The 23,885-nt window shown below is 41.7% G+C and overlaps 1 protein-coding gene across 1 annotated transcript in view; it reads right to left on the bottom strand.

Moving 5' to 3' along the window:
* The window catches only part of LOC124605692 (nuclear hormone receptor HR96), a 91,171-nt gene that overhangs the window by 56,308 nt on the left and 10,978 nt on the right, over positions 1-23,885 (bottom strand). The gene's annotated exons all lie outside the window — the stretch shown is intronic.

The raw sequence follows: 23,885 nt of genomic DNA on the forward strand, positions 1-23,885 counted from the left end.
GACAACTAGTTCTGCAGATGGTGAAGTGACTGGAGAAATGTATGATGAGATAAAAGAAATTATTCAGATGTTAAGGGAGATGAACATTTAATAGTGATGGTGGACTGGAATTCAATAGTAGCAAAAGGAAATGAAGGAAAAGTAGTGGTGAATATGGACTGGGGGAAAGTGGAAGCCACTTGGTAGAATTTTGCACAGAGCATAGCATTGCTAACACTTTGTTTAAGAATTATGAAAGAAGGCTGTATACTCTAAGATACCTGGAGACACTGGAAGGTTTCAGATTGTTTACACAAGGTATCTACACCAAAATTCCCTATTTTGTGAGGTAATTTGAAAATAGTAAATCTTTCTTCATTTCAGGTCTGACTTGTCCTTTGGGTGCAGAAGAAATTAAAGTTGCTGTCTAAATTTTTCAATATCTGGTGCAGAAGTGGAAATGGTGTCAGTTCAGGAGAAGGCACAAACAGTGCTTTGGTATGAAGAATTTAAATCCCTTGTGATGGTTCAAAGGCAGTTTTTTGGCGTTTACAGGAAAGCAGCACCAGATGCCAAGGGCACAAAAGCATGACACAGTTGGTTTCTGAAAACTGGCAGCATTGCAAAGGGACATGGAGGAGGTTGGCGGGTCTTTGAAGAATAAGCTGAGAATATCTGCCAAACATTCTTGCGAACTTCATGAAAATCAGGTTGTCAAGCTTCATAAGAACTTCAGATGCCTCATGCAACTGTTCATAAAATCCTCAGAAAGCTGTTGTGTCTGTATTCATATGAGGTGCAGATAGAGCAGGCCATAAAAGCCTGATAACAAGCAATGATGATACAAATTTGCATGTGAAATGCTTAACCAAATCAGCCAGAATCATGTGTTCCTGTCAAGTGTAATGTTTTCTGATGATGCTACACTCCATGTCTCTAGACTGTGAACAAGCATAACACTCGAATTTGGGGGTTGCAGAATCCACACAGTGTCAAGGAAAAGCTACGAGATAGCCCAAAAGTGAATGTTTGGTATGGCCTCATGTGTGACAAGATAATTGGACCATTCTTCTTTGCTGAAACAACTGTCACAGGAATGATATACCTACAGATGCTAGAGATCATTGTCTTTTCTCCAGGTTGGAGACTTGCAACGAAACGTTTGGTTTCAGCAAGATGGTGCTCCACCTCACTGGTCGCTGGATGTTCGAAAAACTCTAAATACAACATTTCCAGTTTTCTGGATTGGATGAAGTGCACCTATGAATTGGTCTCCACATTCCCCTGACATCACATCGTTGGATATTTTCTATGGGGTAACATCAAGGACAGGGTAGCCGTTAGAATAGAAAATGAAGTCTGCTATTTGGGCAGCAAAATAAATGATGATGGCTGAAATAGAGAAAATATAAAATGTAGTCTGGCAATGCAGGAAAAACGTTTCTGAAGAAAAGAAATCTGTTAACACAGAATATGCAGGGTGTCAGTTATTGAATTATATGAAAAGACATAAATTAGTTACAAATTATGACAGGCACACACTTTATCCAGCATGTAAACATCACTATAGAGACTCAGATTTAATTTATGACATGTTCAATATGCTTGCCATCATTGGCAATGATGTGACCCAGACAAGTAGTGAAATTCTGCATGAACCACTGAAGTTTTTGAACATTGATGCTATCAGTGACCTCCTGAATGGCTGTTTTCATCTCAGCAATGGTTTTAGGGTTGTTTCTGTACACCTTGTCTTTGACACTGCTCCACAAAAAGGAGACACATGTTTTCAGATCCGGAGAATATTGTGCCAATCAAGGCTCATGCCAGTGGTGTCTGGGTCCATGAAGTGCTCCCCCAGGATATCAAACATTCTCCTGCTTTGATGGGGTCAAGCTCCATCTTGCATGATTCACATCTTGTCGAAATCATGGTTACTTTGGATAATGGGGATGAAATCATCTCTCAAACCTTCACGTACCATTCAGTAGTCACCATGCCATCAAGGAATATTGCACCGATTATTCTGTGACAGGACATTGCACACCACACAGTCACCCGTTGAGGGTGAAGAGACTTCCCAATCATGAAATGTGGATTATCAGTCCCCCAAATGTGACAGTTTTGCTCATTGACAAACCTATCCAAACGAAAGAGGGCTTCATTGCTAAATTAAACCAAACTATGTGCATACTAATTCCCATCATGCCCTGCAGCCAACCATGCAGCTTGAACATCCGAACACAAACTCTTCAGAAGTCATGATGATTTTATTTCTTATAGTTCAACAACTGTCACCCTGTAGATTTAAGAGTTAGGAAATCTTGTCTGAAACTATTTGTATAGAATATAGCCATGTCTGGAAGTGAAACATAGGCAATAAACAGTATTGGAGGGAAGTGTGGATGGGGAGGGGGGAAGGAGGGGAAGGTGGGGAATCATAGAGGTAGACCAAGAAATGAGTACAGCAAGAGTAGTTTCAGAAGAATGTTGGTTGCAGTAGTTACTTGGAGATGAAGAGGATTGCACAGGATAGAGTAGCATAGATAACTGCATCAAACCAGTCTTTGGGCTAAAGACTACAACAAAAACATGGTATATAAATGTATATACCCACACTACTATATACAAGTACAGAAAGGACAGTGTGTAATGTTGTTCACAACCGCTTTTCGTTAGATATTTACACAGTGCTCTAATAAACATTCAGACAGGCATAGGCTCTATATATTTTTAATTTTATAAGATATAAGTGTATAATATATAAGGAGGAAACATTGTTTCCAAAAATCTTGTAAACTGCTTGACTAATTCATTTCAAACTTTTACACATTACTCTAATAAACATTTGGACGGACATAAACTACATATTTCTTCATAAATGAAATTATAAATCCATAGATGTTATAAAAATAATTGTATGTTCCACAACTCTGCAAAGATATCTGTACTCTGCAAACCATCCATGAGGTGTATGACAGAGAGTATGCTGCGCTTACCAGTTACTAGTATTTCTTCTCCATTCCATTCAAGTATAGAGCACAGAATGAATGATTGCTTGAATGCATCTGTGCATGCAGTAATTATTCTAACCTTATCCTCACAATCCCTATGTGAGCAATGTGTAGGGCATTGTATTATATCTCTAGAATCATCATTTAAAGCTGGTTCTTGAAACTTTGTTAGTAGACTTTCTCAGGATAGTTTACTTCTATCTCCAAGAGTCTTCCAGTTCATTTCCTTCAATGCATCTGTGACACTCTCCCATGGATCAAACAAACCTGTGACCAATCATGCTGCCATTTTCTGTATACGTTCAATATCCTCTGTTACTTCTGTTTTTTACAGGTCCCACACATTTGAGCAATATTCTAGAATAGGTCACAAAATTAATTTGTAAGCAATCTCCTTTGTAGAGTAATTGCACTTCCCCAGTATACTATCAATAAATGAAAGTCTAACACCTGCTTTATGCACAACTGAGCCTATGTGATCAATCCATTTCATATCCCTACAAAGTGATACAGCCAGGTATTTGAATGAGTTGTCCAATTCCAATAGCGTCTCATTGATATTACAGCCATAGGACACTACGTTTTTTTCATTTTGTGAAGGGCACAATTTTATGTTTCCTAACATTTAAAGCAAATTACCAATCTTTGCACCACTTTGAAATCTTATTAAGATCTGACTGAATATTTATGCAGTTTCTTTCAGATAGTACTTCATCATAGATAACTGCATGTTCTGCACCGAGCGAGGTGGCGCAGTGGTTAGACACTGGTCTCGCATTCGGGAGGACGACGGTTCAATCCTGCCTCCGGCCATCCTGATTTAGGTTTTCCGTGATTTCCCTAAATCGCTCCAGGCAAATGCCGGGATGGTTCCTTTCAAAGGGCACGGCCGACTTCCTTCCCCATCCTTCCCTAATCTGATGAGACCGATGACCTCGCTGTCTGGTCTTCTTCCCCCAACAAAGCAACCAGCCATGTTCTGCAAAAAGTCTGCAAGGTCATTAATATACAACATGAACAGCAAGGGTCCCTACACACTTCCGTGTGGCACACCTGAACTTACTTCTACATCTGATGACGACTCTCCATCCAAGATAACATGCTGTGTCCTCCCTACCAAAAAGTCCTCAGTCCAGTCACAAATTTAACTTGACAGCCCATGTGATCGAACTTTTGACAATAGGCGTAGGTGTGGCTCTGAGTCAAACGCTTTTCAGAAATCAAAACATACTGTATCTACCTGACTGCCTTGATACAAAGCTTTCAGTACATCATGTCAGAAAAAGTGTGAGTTGGGTTTCAAATGATTGACATTTTTTAAATCCATGCTAGTTGGGATTGAGGAGGTAATTTTTTCAATACTATGTTTGAGATCAGAATTTGTTCTAAGATTCTACAACAAATCAGTTTCAAGGATATTGGACAGTAGTTTTGTGGACCACTTCTACTACCCTTTCTTGTAGATGGGTGTGACCCCTTGTAAATAAAAGTAATTAATATAGAATAATGAAGGTTTGGGATTAAATTTTCTGGGTAACATATTCAAGTGAGCAACATTGCAGTGTAATGTAAGCACGATATAAGCCATTGCAAATGTGAAATGCTGGTACATTAATGACCAGCGTAACTGCCAGAATGTTGAATGCTAGTGCAAAAACGTGCATGCATTGTGTTTTAGAGGTGCTGGATGGAGTTTAAAGCCTGTTGCACTTGGTTGTTCAAGGAATACTACTGCTGCTTGGGAGTTTTTATGTGCCAAGCAAGATCGTAAGAGATGGAAAAGAGCCGCCGTGGAACAACAACCGAGTTATAAAACTGCAGAGGGAACTTCGCAGCAAACATAAACATAGCCAAAGCCTAGCAGACAAACAAAAATTACACGAAGCGAAATGTAGTGTGAGGAGGGCTATGCGAGAGGCGTTCAATGAATTCGAAAGTAAAGTTCTATGTACTGACTTGGCAGAAAATCCTAATAAATTTTGGTCTTATGTCAAAGCTGTAGGTAGATTAAAACAAAATGTCCAGACACTCTGTGACCAAAATGGTACTAAACAGAGGATGACAGACTAAAGGCCGAACTACTAAATGTCTTTTTCCAAAGCTGCTTCACAGAGGAAGACTGCACTGTAGTTCCTTCTCTAGATTGTCGCACAGATGAAAAAAAGGTAGATATCGAAATAGATGACAGAGGGATAGAAAAACAAAATCGCTCAAAAGAGGAATGCCCTCTGGACCTGATGGGATACCAGTTCGATTTTACACAGAGTGCTCGAAGGAACTTGCCCCCTTCTTCCAGCGGTGTGCTGTAGGTCTCTAGAAGAGTGTAGCGTTCCAAAAGATTGCAAAAGGGGACACATCATCCCCGTTTTCAAGAAGGGACGGCGAACAGATGTGCAGAACTATAGACCTATATCTCTAACATCGATCAGTTGTAGAATTGTGGAACACGTATTATGTTCTAGGATAATGACTTTTCTGGAGACTATAAATCTACTCTGTAGGAATCTGTATGGGTTTCGAAAAAAAGACGATCATGTGAAACCCTGCTCGCACTATTCGTCTACGAGACTCAGAGGGCCATAGACATGGGTTCCCAGGTAGATGCCGTGTTTCTTGACGGCCACAAGGCGTTTGATACAGTTCCCCCCCCCCCCCCCCCCCCCCCCCCCCCCCCCCCCATGAACCATGGACCTTGCCGTTGGTGGGGAGGCTTGCGTGCCTCAGCGATACAGATGGCCGTACCGTAGGTGCAACCACAACGGAGGGGTATCTGTTGAGAAGCCAGACAAACATGTGGTTCCTGAAGAGGGGCAGCAGCCTTTTCAGTAGTTGCAGGGGCAACAGGTTGGATGATTGACTGATCTGGCCTTGTAACATTAACCAAAACGGCCTTGCTGTGCTGGTACTGCGAACGGCTGAAAGCAAGGGGAAACTACAGCCGTAATTTCTCCCGAGGACATGCAGCTTTACTGTATGATTAAATGATGATGGCGTCCTCTTGGGTAAAATATTCCGGAGGTAAAATAGTCCCCCATTCGGATCTCCGGGCGGGGACTAATCAAGAGGATGTCGTTATCAGGAGAAAGAAAACTGTCATTCTACGGATCGGAGCGTGGAATGTCAGATCCCTTAATCGGGCAGGTAGGTTAGAAAATTTAAAAAGGGAAATGGATAGGTTAAAGTTAGATATAGTGGGAATTAGTGAAGTTCGGTGGCAGGAGGAACAAGACTTTTGGTCAGGTGATTACAGGGTTATAAACACAAAATCAAATAGGGGTAATGCAGGAGTAGGTTTAATAATGAATAAAAAAATAGGAGTGCGGGTTAGCTACTACAAACAGCATAGTGAACGCATTATTGTGGCCAAGATAGACACAAAGCCCATGCCTACTACAGTAGTACAAGTTTATATGCCAACTAGCTCTGCATATGATGAAGAAATTGATGAAATGTATGATGAGATAAAAGAAATTATTCAGGTAGTGAAGGGAGACGAAAATTTAATAGTCATGGGTGACTGGAATTCGTCAGTAGGAAAAGGGAGAGAAGGAAACATAGTAGGTGAATATGGATTGGGGGGAAGAAATGAAAGAGGAAGCCGCCTTGTAGAATTTTGCACAGAGCATAACTTAATCATAGCTAACACTTGGTTCAAGAATCGTGAAAGAAGGTTGTATACCTGGAAGAATCCTGGAGATATTAAAAGGTATCAGACAGATTACATAATGGTAAGACAGAGATATAGGAACCAGGTTTTAAATTGTAAGACATTTCCAGGGGCAGATGTGGATTCTGACCACAATCTATTGGTTATGAACTGCAGATTGAAACTGAAGAAACTGCAAAAACGCAGGAATTTAAGGAGATGGGACCTGGATAAACTGAAAGAACCAGAGGTTGTGCAGAGTTTCAGGGAGAGCATAAGGGAACAATTGACAGGAATGGGGGAAAGAAATACAGTAGAAGAAGAATGGGTAGCTCTGAGGGATGAAGTAGTGAAGGCAGCAAAGGATCAAGTAGGTAAAAAGACGAGGGCTAATAGAAATCCTTGGGTAACAGAAGAAATATTGAATTTAATTGATGAAAGGAGAAAATATAAAAATGCAGTAAATGAAGCAGGCAAAAAGGAATACAAACGTCTCAAAAATGAGATCGACAGGAAGTGCAAAATGGCTAAGCAGGGATGGCTAGAGGACAAATGTAAGGATGTAGAGGCTTGTCTCACTAGGGGTAAGATAGATACCGCCTACAGGAAAATTAAAGAGACCTTTGGAGAGAAGAGAACCACTTGTATGAATATCAAGAGCTCAGATGGCAACCCAGTTCTAAGCACAGAAGGGAAGGCAGAAAGGTGGAAGGAGTATATAGAGGGTTTATACAAGGGCGATGTACTTGAGGACAATATTATGGAAATGGAAGAGGATGTAGATGAAGATGAAATGGGAGATAAGATACTGCATGAAGAGTTTGACAGAGCACTGAAAGACCTGAGTCGAAACAAGGCCCCGGGAGTAGACAACATTCCATTAGAACTACTGATGGCCTTGGGAGAGCCAGTCATGACAAAACTCTACCATCTGGTGAGCAAGATGTATGAGACAGGTGAAATACCCACAGACTTCAAGAAGAATATAATAATTCCAATCCCAAAGAAAGCAGGTGTTGACAGATGTGAAAATTACCGAACTATCAGTTTAATAAGTCACAGCTGCAAAATACTAACGCGAATTCTTCACAGACGAATGGAAAAACTGGTAGAAGGGGACCTCGGGGAAGATCAGTTTGGATTCCGTAGAAATGTTGGAACACTTGAGGCAATACTAACCTTATGACTTATCTTAGAAGAAAGATTAAGAAAAGGCAAACCTACGTTTCTAGCATTTGTAGACTTAGAGAAAGCTTTTGACAACGTTAACTGGAATACTCTCTTTCAAATTCTGAAGGTGGCAGGGGTAAAATACAGGGAGCGAAAGGCTATTTACAATTTGTACAGAAACCAGATGGCAGTTATAAGAGTCGAGGGGCATGAAAGGGAAGCAGTGGTTGGGAAAGGAGTGAGACAGGGTTGTAGCCTCTCCCCGATGTTATTCAATCTGTATATTGAGCAAGCAGTAAAGGAAACAAAAGAAAAATTCGGAGTAGGTATTAAAATTCATGGAGAAGAAGTAAAAACTTTGAGGTTCGCCGATGACATTGTAATTCTGTCAGAGACAGCAAAGGACTTGGAAGAGCAGTTGAACGGAATGGACAGTGTCTTGAAAGGAGGATATAAGATGAACATCAACAAAAGCAAAACGAGGATAATGGAATGTAGTCAAATTAAATCGGGTGATGCTGAGGGTATTAGATTAGGAAATGAGACACTTAAAGTAGTAAAGGAGTTTTGCTATTTAGGGAGTAAAATAACTGATGATGGTCGAAGTAGAGAGGATATAAAATGTAGACTGGCAATGGCAAGGAAATCGTTTCTGAAGAAGAGAAATTTGTTAACATCGAGTATAGATTTAAGTGTCAGGAAGTCGTTTCTGAAAGTATTTGTATGGTGTGTAGCCATGTATGGAAGTGAAACATGGACGATAACCAGTTTGGACAAGAAGAGAATAGAAGCTTTCGAAATGTGGTGCTACAGAAGAATGCTGAAGATAAGATGGGTAGATCACGTAACTAATGAGGAGGTATTGAATAGGATTGGGGAGGAGAGAAGTTTGTGGCACAACTTGACTAGAAGAAGGGATCAGTTGGTAGGACATGTTTTGAGGCATCAAGGGATCACAAATTTAGCATTGGAGGGCAGCGTGGAGGGTAAAAATCGTAGAGGGAGACCAAGAGATCTATACACTAAGCAGATTCAGAAGGATGTAGGTTGTAGTAGGTACTGGGAGATGAAGAAGCTTGCACAGGATAGAGTAGCATGGAGAGCTGCATCAAACCAGTCTCAGGACTGAAGACCACAACAACAACAACACTCGTTTAATGAACAAAGTAAGAGCACATGGACTATCAGACTAATTGCGTGATTGGATTGAAGAGTTCATAGATAACAGAACGCAGCATGTCATTCTCAATGGAGAGAAGTCTTCTGCAGTAAGAGTGATTTCAAGTGTGCCTCAGGGGAGTGTCGTAGGACATTCACAGCATATATAAATGACCTGTGGATAACATCAGAGGTTCACTTTTTGCGGATGCTGCTGCAGTATATCGAGAGGTTGTAACAGTGGAAAATTGTACTGAAATGCCAGACTGAGATTCATTGGAAGAATCCTAAGGAAATGCAATCTGAAAACGAAGGAAGTAGGTTACAGTACGCTTGCTCGCCAACTTCTTGAATACTGCTCAGCAGTGTGGGATCCATACCAGATAGGGTTGGTAGAAGATATAGAGAAGATCCAACGGAAAGCAGCGCACTTCATTACAGGATCATTTAGTAATCGCCAAAGTGTTACGGAGATGATAGATAAACTCAAGTGTAAGACTGCGAGAGAGACGCTCAATATCTCGGTACGGGCTTTTATTGAAGTTTTGAGAACATACCTTCACTGAGGAGTCAAGCAGTATATTGCTCCCTCCTACGTACATCTCGCGAAGAAACCATGAGGATAAAATCAGAGAGATTTGAGCCCACGCAGAGGCTTACCGACAATCTTTCTTTCCCCGAACAATAATAGACTGGAATAAAATGGAGAACTGATAGAGGTACTCAAGGTACCCTGCGCCACACACCGTCAGGTGGCTTGCGGGGTATGGATGTAGATGAATGCAGGGGCAATTTATGTTGTATTGTGGATGATGAATAGTTGTTGTCTGATGATGTCCCATATGTGCTCGATTGGAGGCATATCTGGTAATTGAGCAGGCCAAGGCAACATGTCGACACACTGCAGAGAACGTTGGGTTACAACAGAGGTATGTGGGCAAGTGTCATCCTGTTGTAAAACTTCACCTGGAATGCTGTTCATGAATGGCAGCATAACAGCTCAAATCACCAGACTGGTGTACAAATCTGCAGTCAGGGAGTATGGGATATCCATGAAAGTGCTCCTGCTTTCATACAAAATCACATCCGAGATCATAACTCCAAGAGTAAGTCCAGTTTGTCTAGCACCCAGACAAGTTGTTTGCAGGCCTTCGACTGGCCTCTACCTAACCGACAGATGGCTGTCACTGGCACTGAAGCAGAACCAGCTTTCTTCAGAAAAAAACATCAGATCTCCACCCTGCCCTCCACTGACCTCTCAATTGACATCACTGAAGTCGCAAATGGTCATTGTTTGGTGTCAGTGGAATGCATGATACAGGGAATCTGGTACAGTGCTGACCTTGAAGTAACCGATTTCTAACAGCTCGTTGTGTCACTGTGATGCAAACGGATGCTCAAATTGCTGCTGCAAAAGCAGTACGATATGCCAAAGCCATATGACAAACACGATGGTCTTCGTTCTCAGCAGTGCCACATGGCTGTCCAGAGCTTGGTCTTGTCGTGACCATCGCCGCCAGCAATAATGTACAGTGGCTACATTCCTGCCTAGTCGTCCTGCAATTACACAACCTCGTTCAAACTCAGATGGGTGTTGATAATTACGTCTTTGTTGCCTTAATGGCATTCTTGACTAACTTCAACTCACCACTTCCAAGCTCAAAGGTAACTAACGCTCACAACCACTACAGTGCGTGTTTAAAGCAAACCTAGTCTACATCCTCATACTGGCAGTACTAGCGCCACTCATATGAGACTCGTGCGAAATCTGAATAGACATCATCTTTCAGATGTAGAAACATGCCTACCACTTTTCGTTTATGTCACACAACTCCTCCTCGGTTTTTTTATTTTTTTCCCATCAGTGTATTAGTTGACTTCAAGCATACTTTCAGAAGAGATTGAAGACGTTGGCTCCACCCAGCACCTGAAAAAAATCCATCAATAGTCCCAAGCAGTAGGAATGTTCCTGGAGCTCTCAAAAGCTTTTCATAGAGTACATCATGACATGCTCTTATCAAAAATTGAGATGTGTGTTGTCACAGGAAAACTCGTGCAATTGCTGGAAGCATATTTGAAAGGTAGACAAGAGTGTAGAGAAATTATGTATAGTAATGGAGAAATATGGAGAAGAGACAGTCAAGAATAAGAAATATACATTTTGGTGTTCCTCAGGTCTCAATTTTAGGTCCATTCCTATGGGTGTGGACGCAGTGAGTTCTTGCAAAGCTGGAATCACTTGTTGCACAAGGTGACCCCTATAATGTGCATATGGCAATTCACACCTATCAGGCTGACAAGGTGCCATCTCCTCAAAGAAAAACAGACTGATAATGAAGGAGCTTGTGAAACCACAACACAAAATCACGTACATTGAGTGTAGTGGATGATCCTGCATAGCATGTAGTGGAATAAAACCCCTTATGCAACAGTTCTGTGTAGACATGGCACTGTACAGAGTAAAATGTGCCTTGTCTGTTCAGAGAACGTTCCCCGGCCACACTTCATCCTTTTCCATGTGTGCCAAATAAGGAAGGGCAAAGTCAAAGTGTTGTATCTTGGGGCTTCTTTTGGTGCACATTCTCAATTTTGTAGGGATACCAGTGTAAAATGTGCCGCAAAATCTTTTGAACTATTGACCAGGGGAGAGACAATTGCTGTGACAGCTCAAGTACTGATGCAGAGTTTGAGGCATGTGCTGCATGGCCAGACCTAGCTACAGAAACTTCATCATCAACTGCCATGGAAATGGGCCGCCTTCCTCTCCCTGCTGCACCATCTAATTCACCTGTTTCTTCAAATTTCTTGATCATATTCTTTAGCCCATTTGTTAAAATGCGGCCTCTTCACAGCTGTTTCTGTCGGCGATATTACTGTTCTCATAAAACAACTTTACCAGCAGTAAAAGGTCTTTCTCTCAATAGCCATTGCGTTTTGTAAGGAAAACTTCAACCTTCCTAACCCTCTACAACAAAACAGTCGCTTCACAAACGAAATCGACATGCAATGCCAACTGTCAAACAGCATACTGACATCAAAACAGGTAACATTTCACATTCTGACTGCTTTCAGCACTATGTTTTCACCTGGTGGCAGAAAGTGGAACTACGTTTTTAGCACACTCCACATACCTACTATGTTTCAGCGTCCTGCGATGTATAAAGTTAGAACACCATCAGTTTACTTATAACCACACAGGAAATTTCTCAACAACAATAAAAAAATCCTGCAGCAAAATAATGAACAACCACTTTATTATCCGGAGACTTTTATGAGCTACACAATCAAACAACTTGGCAATATTACAGAAAATTCCCAACTCCATAAAATATTTTTACTGCACTATAGAACAAATAATTGTTGACTTCAGCAATGCAAGTGATCAGACAGGATGCTTACGTATGTTTCACCTGTCAGATTCGTATCTAGATGTTTCAGGGGTCCCATATCACTCCAACTGCACATGCCCCTCACCATTACAGACACTTCACCAGCTTGAACAGTCCACTGCTGACATGCAGGGTTCATTGATTCATGAGGTTGTCTCCATACACGTACACGTCCATCTGTTCGACACAATTTGAAACAAGACTCGTCCGACGAGGCAACATGTTTCCTGTTATCAAGAGTACAATGTCGGTGTTGATGGGCCCAGGTGAGGCGTAAAGCTTTGTTGAAGGGTTGCAATTCTGGCACGTTGAACGATTCTCTGCAGTCGTCTTTCTTGCAGGACTTTTTCCAGCCGCGGAGATGTCAGAGATTTGATGCTTCACCGGATTCCTGATATTCACGGTACAATCATGAAATGGTCGTATGGGAAAATCCTCTCTTCATGGCTACTTCGGAGATGCTGCGTTCCATCGCTCGTGTGCCGATGATAACGCCACGTTCAAACTCACTTAAATCGTGATAACCTGCCATTATAGCAGCAGTAACCGATCAAAAAACTGCGTCAGACACTTGTCTTCGATAGGCGCTGCCGACTGCGGCGCCGTATTCTGTCTTTTTACGTATCTCTGTATTTGGTTACGCATACTTTACCAGTTTCTTTGGCGCCTCAGTGTATATCACACAACAGTAAACAATGCCCGTGTGTTCAGATTTCCCAAACACGATGTAATGAGGCAGAAATAGCACCATTCAATTCCAAGGCAGGATTTCCCATGTACTAATTATTCAGTGGTAAGTTTTGTTTTCGACGTAATTTAGTAATGCACTTATCAGATTATGGTGTATTATTGTTTGCCGGATCACTTGGCTTGAATATATTACATTTAATGTATTTCACTGCTCATTTTTGAAGGGTGTCACAGGAATTTTAAAGCCTGCAACATTATCTGGGAAGTGTTGCCACAAATGGAGAAACCCTAACTGTTGTATTTTCAAAACTGCGGCTTGATTCAAATGCAAAGTATTTTTCTAATTTGTCCAGCCTATCTATTTTCAGGTGTACGACCATCCAAGAAAGGAGCAGAAGAGAAAGTTCGTTGGAAGCACCAGCATTGCAGGAAAGCTTCAAGATTAGTGTAGCCAGCCATAGTGAGTATTTTAGAAGGATTGCATGTAACAGCCATCAAGAACTGAAAGATAAAGTTAATGGAGAAGAGTGAAAATTATGAAAGAAGAGTGCATTGCTTTTATGTTTATCGATCTATCTGTGCAATCCCACAACTTAGCATATATTGGGATTAATAAGCATTTGGAAGTGGATATCTATTCAAAATGAGTGTCATTAAACAAAATTCTAGAAACTCAATTTCTTCTTGAAATTGTCTGAGTACAAACGACTGTGAAGTCCAAGTTTCAGTGTATGGTATAAAAATGTTATTTGGAAATGTGTGAGTTCTTTTACTAAACCACTACTGCAGCTTCAAGAATCCCCCCAGATGTTCCTAATATATCATACCCACGAAAATAGCGAATTTTTCAAAGAGGTCGACGGCTTTTCTAGCAAACGTGCAGGTCATGTTGTATATGTTATGCACGAAATTAACTGCAGCTATGCGTTCTCAATTATTTTAGACTCGTTTCCACATAAATAACTATAAGCGTTTTCTTTGTTAACTAACATCATTCAAATATCAATTAAAAATCGTTAATTTTAAGGGGCCACTCAATTCTCTCGATATTGACTGATATTAAGATTGCCGCTTGGGTATGGTATCGCGATACAGCTGTTTGATTTTGGTGTTGTGTGGACACAGTTTACTGTATTCAGCAGTTGCCCCCTGTCGACATTTGTATTTAAAATACTGGATGATGAGAGATGGGACATCAATACAGATTTACAAGCCTATAAAATTTAGGAAAGCTACCTTCACTTAAGGCCATTACTTACCGTCATATCGAATATTAGAAGCCTTCAATATCGCATAACGGGCTGCCAGCCTGAATTACAAGGCCATTTACAGTCTCTCGCCACCCTGAATGTCTGCAGTTGCCAAATGCAATGTGTTCGTGAAGATGTCCCTACTCTACGATAGGGAAAGGAAATGCTAAACATCCCAGGTGCCATTTAGATGCGAGGAAGCAGTGTTACTTTGGACAGTAGCTTCTAATTGACGACCAATAAAAACTGAATATTCTGATCAATAATGTGAATTCATGTCTCACCTAGTCTTCTGATGTTCTTCATAAAAGTGACAAACGAGAGAACAACATGGCAAAGGTAAACACAGTTACCATGACAAATGACACATAATCGCTTTGGTTGCAACAGTTCGATACGAATGAAATGTCGATTTTTTGCTAAGGTGATCACACACACAGAAATTTACTGGAACTGGCTTCCATTGCATAAAACCTACACTAGAATATGCTTCTCTACAAAGTTCTGTTATATTCACCACCGGCACTGTTGAATATTGTACCACTAGAATCAAGGGAAAGGATGTTGTTTGGTGGCCGGTATCCTCTTCCTTGATTCCAGTGGTACAAGACTCAACACTGGCTACGATAATACAACAATGGTGGCGAAAACAGAACAGAGGCTACCAGAATACAACAGTGTCGATGAGGATAATTCAGCGCAGATCGAATTTAATCAACTTCGCCAAAGATTTTGCTTGCTTCACTTGTATTTTAGCTTGCAGGAGTGCTCATTTTTATTTACTCAATTGTTGTTGTGTTCTTGCATGTACACCAGGAGGAGTGCCGCAAAGCTAATCAAATTTCTCTTTTCAGAGGCTTTGCTTGCTTTTTGCTATAACGCATAGCCCCCTCCACTCCCTGCCCCGCACCACAGCCGGAAACGCCCGATGTGATGGATCTAACACAAGTTTTTCAGTTTCAGAACCAACAAATTGCTGCCCTACTGGCTGCATAATCTGCGCCGGCCGCACAACCGTCCAACCAACCAGCCCAAGTGCCACCCACCAGCATACTACCGTTCCGGCAATTTAATGACACAGAAGAGGAATGGCTCGAATGCCTGACTGAGTTGCAAGAGCATTGTCGAGTTCATCATGTTCAAGGTACTGTAAACCTACAATACTTTCTTTTGATTGTGGGGCCCCAGTGTTCAGGTTAACACAAAAACTATTCCGAACCGCACCTCCTGATGAAATCGCCTATGACCGACACCTGCATTAACTCAGTACTGTGACCGGCAAGTCCAAGTAGCTGCAACCAAATATCAGTTCTTTCGTTTGCAGAAAAAACCGGAACAGATGTACCATCAGTGATACACAGAACTAATGGGCATGACTCTGAAGTGTAAATTTAAGTGTAGTTGTGCCATCTTTTACAGTGATTTAATGATTTGGGATGCTATGACATTCAACGTCCTAAATTGTAGAATAAGGGAACAGATCTTAAAGTACTCCAATCCATCACTTCCCCAAGTGTTGCAAACTTAGAGCAATATGATTCATAAGCCAAAGCAGCCGGTAAGTTTGACCAGGCCCCAATTTGCCGGGTCGAGTCGCCCCTTGTTCGCAACTGCCCCAAGCAGCCACAACAAAGAGCCGCGTGGACAGTCACGTAGACATGTGAATTTAGTGAACTCTTGCCCTAGATTTTTTGCTCGCCATAAAGGACAGCATTGCCCACCACGTAATGCAACGTGTTATACAAGTGGAAAAAGAGGCCATGCCCAAGCAGTTTGTTTGCAATGGCACAAAAACGCCAATTTTGCCCGCTCCCAGAGAAAACAGGTTCGTGCACATGCAGTGTATGCTGTATTTTCTAAACCTACAATAGGTTCTGACAAAAGTAAAATTAAGGTTATGTCTCCTTCTCGCCCTAGTGCTGTGCAACAACGTTCTAATAAACTATTTGTCGCATTACGAATTGCTGGCCGTCGTGTGAACTTTCAGTTAGACACAGGTGCACGTGCCATGTATGAACAGTCAGGTTCACCACACCTTCTAAATCTAGCAAGCACCTCATTGCTTACAACGGACAGGAGATTCCAGTGCTTGGACGATGTAGTTTGTGTAATCTGACCCTACTACACATCACCATTAAAATTCTCGTTCTTTGCACAAATTTCGAAAACTTCGAGAGCAGTAAGATTACAAAAGAAGAAATTTTTATTTATCTTGGTTGTGTTGTTGTTGTTGCTGCTGGCTCAAAATCTTGTTGTATCAAGACAGGAGTACGTTCTTGCTGCTGGAAAATTTTGATTTGACATTGACGTTGGTGTTGTTGAAGTGTTGCCTGGTGCTATGAATATCTTTTTATTTTATCGCATTCTTCTAAAGCACACCGACTTTATAATTTCCACATTCAAACAACCAATAATTACATTGTTGGTGACAAACTTATAAAAAGTCTACTTCTATCTGAGGCATGCCCACTACTACTTACATTCTGCAGTACTCACAATTTCCAAAGAGTTTACGAAGCTAAAGAGTTTACAAACTTTTTCAACAGGAGAGGAATCTTTATCAAATTATAGCATTATCTCGTAAGTAAATCCAGAAATAAATTTAATAATCAGTGTTTGATTGCACAATTAATAATATGAATTTTAGGTATACCAGAAATTTTGTAATTTCAGTTATTCTTAAAGGAAGAGTAATTTTAACTGTTAGAACATATCGATTGTAACAGATTAATTTCTTTTTTTAGATACATTTTAGCCTGAAATATAATACATCGTATACAAAATTATACGAATTATTTTAGTGAAACAGCTGAGATAATTTTAACCTATGTAAGAATCGATAGTATTCATAGTATCGGTTATTTCTATAAAAAAAGGGTACTGTTAGAGGAGGATGATTCATTATACCTGCCAGTAACAAATCTCACAGTCGAACAGTGAATTTTGCTGTGTATAAATGAAGAGACAGTGAGAACAGTTTCGGTTTAGATGCTTTGATTTGTTTGGAGAATGTACTTTCCATATCAGCTTTTGCACCAAAAAACAGTGTCGCTAGCTTGCTTAAAGAATTTCCTGAACTATTTTCAGAAGGAATGGGAAAAGCTAATAACTTAGTAGCGCATATTACATTGAAAGACAATCACGGCCTAAGTTTTTGGAGTGAATTCCAACGAGTGCACATTGACTTTGCAGGACCGTTTTGGAACACTCGTTGGCTCATTGTGGTAGACTCTTTAAGCAGGTTGTCATTTGCGGTGCCTATAGCTTCTACCACATTACGCAATGGCATACAACATTTAACTAGTGCACCGTTCCAACCACAGTCAAACGGCGAAGCGGAACGTTTTGTCAGAACCTTCAAGCAGCAGAAGGCCAAACTTCGCACCGCACACACCAGGGATGAAGAAGCACTGCAACTGTTTCTCGCCTCCTATCGTTCGCATCCACTAGATGGACCATCGCCGGCGGAATTGCTCCACGGCCGCCGCCATCGGACACTGCTCCACCTGCCCCACCTTCCTCAGCATCCGGTGCCGAAGGAAGGACGCAAGTATCGCTTCACGCTGCTTGATGTTGTGTTTTTGAGGGTTTTTAGCGGCAGCAGACGGTGGGCGCGAGGCGAGATCCTTCGTCGACTTGGCGCATGCAAGTATCTCGTTGCAGGCCCACACGGACTGCAGTGCCAACATCACAATCAAATTCGCCACTCTCATGCGCACGGTGATCCTTCCGTGTCTCTTCCCCCAGATGCACGGATCCCGAGGACAGCGGCCACAGCAGCCATCAGAGGGTGTCATCACGACACCACGGGACGTCCCCATGTAGACGGAGACTTCGCCTCCTCCGCCTCCTCTCGTCCTACCTATGGAGCTGGACCCGCCCATTCCGCAGCAGCCGACGCCTTCTACATCTTATAATGGGCCTCAGAAGGTGGACGCATACCGTTCTGGTCGTTTTCCGGGGAACGTTTCCGCCAGAGGGAAGACTGGATGGCGGGGTACGACCGAAAGCCTGGCGTCCCTTGCAGCCGCAGCTTCCGGTCCAGCGCAGCACCCACATTCCTGCATCCCCGCGTGGTCGAGCCCCCTAGATGACGACGGTCCGATATGGGGGGGGGGGGGGGGGGGGGGGGAAGGTTCCGGCGTAACGTCAAGCGCCGGCTCGCCGGCTTGGTATATTACAGCAGAGAGGTCTGTGAAGAAAACGTCAGCCAATAGTACGCTGCCCGACCCCTCTCTAGGACGACAATGAGACAGCAGCGGCATCTACACCAAGAGAACATAAGCGCCGCGCCCGCAGGTCGCGACCCAGTTGAAGAATAGCCGTTCTACGGGCACTACATCAGCGATTTAGGAACTGTATTGTTTCACTTGTATTAGGAGTTGTGTATTTTGTCTGTCGTTCTTTGCTTGCGACACATCGTTGTAAACTCTCAAATTTAAGTATTTTCATTTACCTTACTGTAATAAAAATTCATTAATACGATTTGCTTGAATTGTTGTCTAGCGATCCGAGAAAGCAGGTTTCCTAGGCACCCCATGTTCGACGAGTAGTCAGGACACAACAACAGATCTCCATGTATTCGGTCAGAAGATCTGGCAACGTATCTATATCGTTCGTAAAGGGTGTCGTATAAATATAAAAATTTTCATTGTTCTTTCGAAAACCCTGAAATTGATTTTCAGATTTCTGCATCATATCGAAAAGTATGGCTGAGTGTTCCATTCAGTCTTTAGGATTATGGTCGGCCAATATACTGAAATGAGAAAAAAAGTGTTTGCATTTGCTTGTGCTTGCCACAAAGTCAGTTTCATTTGTAATGCGTTTATTATTTGAAACATTGCACTGATAAGGTGGTTTCTACCGTGAAGACACCAGTTTGAGCCACCTAAATGAGCAGTCAAATCTACCAAAAATACTGAATCTGCCATCCAGTTGGCACTGTTAAATTCCGGCACAGATTTTGCTTTTGATATTATGAACGATTGATTTCATTACATCTACATCTACATGGTTACTCTGCAATTCACACTTAAGTGCCTGGCAGAGGGCTCATTGAACCATTTTCATACTACTTCTCTACCATTCCACTCTCGAATGGCGCTTGGGAAAAAGGAACAAAAATCAAATGGCTCTGAGCAGTGTGGGACTTAACATCTGAGGTTATCAGTCCCTTAGAACTACTTAAACCTAACTAACCTAAGTACATCACACACATCCATGCCCGAAGCAGGATTCGAACCTGCGACCGTAGCGGTCACGCGGTTCCAGACCGAAGCTAGGCGCTCGGCCACACCGGCCGGCGGAAAAAGGAACACCTAAATCTTTCCGTTCGAGCTCTGATTTCTCCTATTTTAATTATGCTATAAAATCTTTTTAACATCTGGCCTCGACTGAGCTACCTTACTTCGGTAAAACATACGATATTACCATACTGAGCATCCTAATTTGCGATGAATTCCTGGAACTGGTGATTTTTTGATCCCATGACTCTCATAAAATTCACAGTCTTGACGACGATTTGTATAACGTGATACTTTTTAAAGCTTTTGCGCATAAATTTTTTTGGTGTATTATGCAATGTTATTTCATGAGATAAGTTTCCGCCATTAATAGCATCATCTTCTATTAATTTTACAAGCTCTTCTTTTCTAGCTATCATAGCTGGGGCACAATCCGTAACTACGGCAGATAAATTGGCAAGAGACAAAGAAAATCGCTTTATCTCCACCTCTTCATATAAATCTATTAGTGTTGTCATGTCTTTCTAATGGTATTAATAAAGCTATTTCTTCATAAACACAATATTAGTCGTTAATAACTCTAATAAACATGCAAATTGGGCCGTATCAGTAGCATCAAATTGCTTCTGAATAAAATCTGAAACTTCAAGTTTTACTTTTCATATTTTTTTCAATAGATTTCTCAAGTTCATCAGTTCTCCTGACAAGTTTGATGAGATAACCAAATTTGAAAAATATCTCCTTTCTCGTCAGGGGAACTCTATCTTCCACTCTGTCTAAGCATTCTTTAATAAATTCGCGTCAGATTTCCGACAGGTACCGACCACTTTATAAAGAATTGTCTCCACTATGGGTGGGTTATTAAAGGAATGGGCATGATGACAGCTGCAGGGCGGCAAATGGCAAGGGAAGCAGCTCCTGCCGTCACGACACATTTTGATTTGTACCGATCATCTCCTTTGTTAGAAATTTCGCAAGAAAGTAAAAATATATCGTGAAACCCCAGTATAGAGACGATCATGTTCTAATGTGCCCCTTTTTGTAGCAACGAAAACGATATATCACATTAAACCTGTTGTAACACATTTACGGTCCTGTTACATACCAAACATTGGCAGTAATTGCAATACACGTGAAGACTACCAATGTCTACCGACTTGTAGTGATCAGAACTACGATGAAAAAGGTTCCTTACCTGAGTACTAGAAGGTATCAGATAGATTGTATAATGGTAAGACAGTGATTTAGGAACCAAGTTTTAAATTGTAAGACATTTCCAGGGGTAGATGTGGACTTTGACCACAATCTATTGGTTATGAACTGTAGATTAAAACTGAAGAAACTGCAAAAAGGTGGGAATTTAAGGACATGGGACCTGGATAAAGTGAAAGAACCAGTGGTTCTAGAGAGTTTGAGGGTGAGCGTAAGGGAACAATTGACAGGAATGGGAGAAAGAAATACGGTAGAAGAAGAATGGGTAGCTTCGAGGGATGAAATAGTGAAGGTAGCAGAGGATCAAGTAGGTAAAAAGACGAGGGCTAGTAGAAATCCTTGGGTAACAGAAGAAATATTGAATTTAATCGATGAAAGGAGAAAATATAAAAACTCAGTAAACGAAGCAGGCAAAAAGGAATACAAACGTCTCAGAAGTGAGATCGACAAGAAGTGCAGAATGGCTAAGCAGGGATCGCTAGAGGACAAATGTAAGGATGTAGAGACTTATCTCACTAGGGGTAAGATAGATACTGCCTACAGGAAAATTAAAGAGACCTTTGGAGAAAAGAGAGCCACTTCTATGAATATCAAGAGCTCAGATGGAAACCCAGTTCTAAGCAAAGAGGGGAAAGCAGAAAGGTGGAAGGAGTATATAGAGGGTCTATACTAGGGCGATGTACTTGAGGACAATATTATGGAAATGGAAGAGGATCTAGATGAAGATGAAATGGGAGATACGATACTGCGTGAAGAGTTTGACAGAGCACTGAAAGACCTGAGTCGAAACAAGGCCCCGGGAGTGGACAACATTCCATTGGAACTACTGACGGCCTTGGGAGAGCCAGTCCTGACAAAACTCTACCATCTGGTGAGCAAGATGTATGAGACAAGCGAAATACCCTCAGACTTCAAGAAGAATATAATAATTCCAATCTCAAAGAAAGCAGGTGTTGACAGATGTGAAAATTACCGAACTATCAGTTTAATAAGTCACAGCTGCAAAATACTAACGCGAATTCTCTACAGACGAATGGAAAAACTGGTAGAAGCCGACCTCGGCGAAGATCAGTTTGGATTCCGCAGAACACGTGAGGCAATACTGACCCTGCGAATTATCTTAGAAAATAGATTAAGGAAAGGTAAACCTACATTTCTAGCATTTGTAGACTTAGAGAAAGCTTTTGACAATGTTGACTGGAATACTCTCTTTCAAATTCTAAAGGTGGCAGGGGTAAAATACAGGGAGCAAAATGCTATTTACAATTTGTACAGGAACCAGATGGCAGTTATAAGAGTCGAGGGGCATGAAAGGGAAGCAGCGGTTGGGAAGGGAGTGAGACAGGGCTGTAGCCTGTCCCTGATGTTATTCAATCTGTATATTGAGCAAGCAGTAAAGGAAACAAAAGAAAAATTCGGAGTAGGTATTAAAGTCCTTGGAGAAGAAATAAAAACGTTGAGGTTCGCCGATGACATTGTAATTCTGTCAGAGACAGCAAAGGACTTGGAAGAGCAGATGAACGGAATGGACAGCATCTTGAAAGGAGGATATAAGATGAACATCAACAAAAGCAAAACGAGGATAATGGAATGTAGTCGAATTAAGTCGGGTGATGCTGAGGGAATTAGATTAGGAAATGAGACACTTAAAGTAGTAAAGGAGTTTTGCTATTTGGGGAGCAAAATAACTGATGATGGTCGAAGTAGAGAGGATATAAAATGTAGACTGGCAATGGCAAGGAAATCGTTTCTGAAGAAGAGAAATTTGTTAACATCGAGTATAGATTTAAGTGTCAGGAAGTCGTTTCTGAAAGTATTTGTATAGAGTGTAGCCATGTATGGAAGTGAAACATGGACGATAAATAGTTTGGACAAGAAGAGAATAGAAACTTACGAAATGTGGTGCTACAGAAGAATGCTGAAGATTAGATGGGTAGATCACATAACTAATGAGGAGGTATTGAATAGAATTGGGGAGAATAGGGGTTTGTGGCACAACTTGACAAGAAGAAGGGACCGGTTGGTAGGACATGTTCTGAGGCATCAAGGGATCACAAATTTAGCATTGGAGGGCAGCGTGGAGGGTAAAAATCGTAGAGGGAGACCAAGAGATGAATACACTAAGCAGATTCAGAAGGATGTAGGTTGCAGTAAGTACTTGGAGATGAAGAAGCTTGCACATGATAGAGAAGCATGGAGAGCTGCATCAAACCAGTCTCAGGACTGAAGACAACAACAACAACAGCAACAACAACAACAACAACCTGAGTTCTACAGAAGTACCATAGAATTTCCTTGTATTTACAGAAATTGGTTACATTATGCGTCTCTAAGTCTCTGATTTCGCAGTTGCAACTAAAGAGCCGTAAGATAACAGACCAGTGCTTCTGACGGATTGGTTGGATAATAAGAACGAGGAGGTTTGCGTAATACACGCTCATTTCTTGGGCTGCATTGATAATTGCTATGGGCCGAACGCCGCCCGCTAGCCGCGGGTTGGAAAACAATGCTCTAGCTACTAATTCAGATTCGCAGCCTTGGCTTTCACTTCTTTAGGTCTTGTAAAGTTCGTCAGAGACGATTTGAAGTCACTCAGAGAGTTTCACAAACATGTACATCTACATCCTCTGCAAACCACGGTAAGTACACAGCAGGGGGTGCTTCTCATAGTATCACTTATTAGCGCTTCTTCCGGCTCCAGTCAGTTACAGAAAAATTAACACCTATTGTATTGTATTGTATGTTAACCGGGGGCCTAGAAACGACGGAGAGGCTCCGTCCCCGCCGCAGCCGCAGTGGTCCACAACCCCACGACGACTACCGCAGTCCACTTCACTCCTCCGCCTCCCCACACCGAAGCCAGGGTTATTAACACCTAAATGCTTCTGCGCATGCTGTACTGTTAGTCTAATCTTGCTTCGCAGCTGTGTGGAAGCGATGTGATAATTTTTCTCTGTGATGCCCTGCAGGTGCAGGTGTTTACTCAGCTGTGTGAAATATCAAATTACGTGACTCAGTCAGTCGTAACCCTTTATCGCTACCACAAGAAAGTGTGAAATATCAAATTATGTGACTCAGTCAGTCGTAACCCTTTATCGCTACCAAATCTTATACCGAGTACACTAAGAGCGGAG

Source organism: Schistocerca americana, chromosome 3 (genome assembly GCF_021461395.2).
Source record: "Schistocerca americana isolate TAMUIC-IGC-003095 chromosome 3, iqSchAmer2.1, whole genome shotgun sequence".
NCBI classification, from domain to species: domain Eukaryota; kingdom Metazoa; phylum Arthropoda; class Insecta; order Orthoptera; family Acrididae; genus Schistocerca; species Schistocerca americana.